The 3,207-nt window shown below is 39.2% G+C and overlaps 1 long non-coding RNA gene across 1 annotated transcript; it reads left to right on the top strand.

Moving 5' to 3' along the window:
- Positions 1–425: 425 nt before the first annotated feature.
- On the top strand, positions 426–1,926 carry LOC135226053 (uncharacterized). Its single transcript, XR_010317124.1, has 3 exons — positions 426–1,374; positions 1,535–1,584; positions 1,862–1,926. It is a non-coding gene; the product is annotated as an uncharacterized LOC135226053 (long non-coding RNA).
- The last annotated feature ends 1,281 nt before the right edge of the window (positions 1,927–3,207 follow it).

The following is a 3,207-nucleotide window of genomic DNA, read 5'->3' as shown; positions in this document are numbered from 1 at the left end:
CGACCGATAGCCTTTAAAGAGGCTTTAAGAGATGACTACATTGATTATGTACCAGAGCCTATAACACCTGAACAGCTTATCAGAGGATATGAGTTGACTTCACTAAATTTGATTCCAGAGTTACAGCCTTTTCCAGAGGATCCAGATTTTAATCCTGCCAATTGTCATGTCCAGATATTTCTAAAAATTATGTAAAATTATGTAAAGTCCGAGATGCATTGTTAGATACCTACCATAGTGAATTTTTAGGTACTCTAATTCATCAAGCTGTTGATAGAAAAAGTAGATATCGTCCCATCTCACACAAACTGACAAAAGTAGGAGATATCGTACTAATAAAGGAAGAATATACTAAAAGAAGTAATTATCCATTAGGAATAATTTTGAAGATTTTTTTAATGATCTGGGTGAAGTTACCCATGCTTTGGTCAAAAGGGAAAAAAAACCGGTCAGACCACCAAGATTCATGTTTCTAACCTTATCCCCATGTTGGAGAACACCCATTTTTGTCCTGACAGTCTTTCCCCTGAAAATAATTTCCCTGAAAATAATTTTTTAGGTAAATCCTCACGTCCCCGCAGGAAAGCTGCAGAAACCAGTGAGGCGAGGACAAGACAAATGCTTCACTAATTCATTTTTTGTTTTTAATTTTAAATTTTACTGTATGTCCATGCATATTTTGTACATTTATTAGTGGATGAAAATTTTTTCTTTGGAAAAAGTTTCCATCTTCTCCCCAGGACTATACAGAATAAATAAATTTTTAATGTACTTGCCTACAGCGGCAGGAAGGATTCGTAAATATGGAATTTTAGTATTACCAAAATAAGTAAAATAAGTACTTGGTACCGCTTACAGTCCTTCCTGCTGCCATAGTTATGATCAGCAAATTGTTGACTCCTCCTCTTTTTGTTGTTTACGAGGAAACTTCGAGATCGGTGAATGCGTGAGAAGTCAGTACTAGCAGTCCAAGCAGTCTGAGCAGTCGAGGCAGTTCTGCCAGTCCGGTCAGTCCGGGCGGTCCTGTCAGAGCATTAGGGCAGTGAGCTATCCTGTAGGACCCACCACATACCCGTATGCCATTGAGCCCGTCTTCCATCGTCAGAGTGAGCCTGTCTTCCTGGAGGATGTCTTGGACGAGGCTCTGAGAATGTTATTAAGAATCAAGGGTCCCTCAAGAGGCATTTGTGAAGTATTCCCTTGGTTCCATAATTTGGACGGCGTAATTGGTGGCCACCTGGATGTGCTCTGCCTCCTACGACTGATTTGTTCATCATCGTCTCGACTTTGATTCACCTTAGTGGATGATTTGTGGAGAAAAGTCACGTTCTCCTAAGCATTGACTTCAATCCCTTCTTGCTCGGATGGACTACGGTGAGTACCAAGTATTTTTTGGGGCAAATGCTGAATGGTAATCGTAACAATCTCTTTGAGCCTTTGTCGCTGCCTATTAAAGTCCTTCCTACCTGCATCGGTAGAGTACGGATATTCACGAATGTTTAATAGTTATAAAGGATTTCTCTTGTCCTTACAGTGGTTTCGCAACTCTACTGAAGGTTGTTCATGGGTTTATTGTACATAGTGGTAAGCTACTATTTGTTATTTCTGGATAAGTCAACACAAAATTGCAAGAATAATCTCCATTAATGCAAACTTACACGGATATTATATTATTTCAGGATTATCCAGCCTTGATTTGGTTGTCATACTTGGTTTTTCTTGTCTTGACCTACTTACAGTAAGGTAACAGTTTGCATATTCCTATGTATAAGTGCTTCTTGCCATATTATTCTTACCTATATAATTTAAATTAATTCTTAGGCTTCACAACTAACGTGCAATTTCTGTATTTCCCATCCAGGTATGGAGGAGAAGCTGATTATTGAAGAGGAAGAGCCCTGTGTCATGCACTTGACACATTTGCAATAAATATAAATTTAAACATTTCAAAGGTGTATGAATTGACTTCCCTTCAGTATTTTTAAGTACCTTATAAGGTGACTTCATAGTTTTTTCAGCTTATTTTCTGTTTACATTACAATTCCGTCTATTATAATAACAATAACAATAACAATAACAATAACAATAACAATAACAATACAATAACAATAACAATAACAATAACAATAATAACAACCAACCAGAAAAGACTATACAGCCAACTAAGAGGGGAAGACAACACCCAGAAATTCCTGAAGCCGAACCAAGTAAGAGACTCTAGGAAAAACATATGGAGCAATCCGGTATCACACATCAAACATGCAACATGGCTCCAGGAAGTCATGGAAGAAGAAACAGGAATAATAAAACAAAGATTCACAGAGATCACGACAGACACAGTCAGACACACCAAATAAAGAAAATGCCAAACTGGAAAGCCCCAGGTCCCGATGAAGTCCATGGATACTGGTTCAAAAACTTCAAGGCCCTACACCCACGAATAGCAGAACAACTCCAGCATTGTATCTCATATCACCATGTACCCAAACGGATGACCAAAGGAAGAACATCCTTAGTACAAAAAGACAAGAGTAAGGGAAATATAGCCAGTAACTACAGGCCTATCACCTGCCTACCAATAATGTGGAAGTTACTAACAGGTATCATCAGTGAAAGGCTATATAACTACCTAGAGGAGACAAACACCATCCCCCACCAACAGAAAGGCTGCAGAAGGAAGTGTAGGGGCACAAAAGACCAGCTCCTGATAGACAAAATGGTAATGAAGAACAGTAGGAGAAGGAAAACCAACCTAGCATGGCATGGATAGACTATAAGAAAGCCTTCGACATGATACCACACACATGGCTAATAGAATGCCTGAAAATATATGGGGCAGAGGAAAACACCATCAGCTTCCTCAAAAATACAATGCGCAACTGGAATACAATACTTACAAGCTCTGGAATAAGACTAGCAGAGTTAATATCACGGAGAGGGATCTTCCAGGGCGACTCACTGTCCCCACTACTCTTCGTAGTAGCCATGATTCCATGACAAAAGTACTACAGAGATGAATGCCGGGTACCAACTCAAGAAAAGAGGCAACAGAATCAACCTCTGATGTTCATGGACGACATCAAGCTGTATGGTAAGAGCATCAAGGAAATAGATACCCTAATCCAGACTGTAAGGATTGTATCTGAGGACATCAGGATGGAGTTTGGAACAGAAAATTGCACCTTAGTCAACATACAAAAAGGCAAA

This window comes from Macrobrachium nipponense, chromosome 14, assembly GCF_015104395.2.
Source record: "Macrobrachium nipponense isolate FS-2020 chromosome 14, ASM1510439v2, whole genome shotgun sequence".
NCBI lineage: Eukaryota > Metazoa > Arthropoda > Malacostraca > Decapoda > Palaemonidae > Macrobrachium > Macrobrachium nipponense.
The sequence above is the reverse complement of the archived record's forward strand: the minus strand, read 5'-3'. Positions and strand labels throughout refer to the sequence as shown.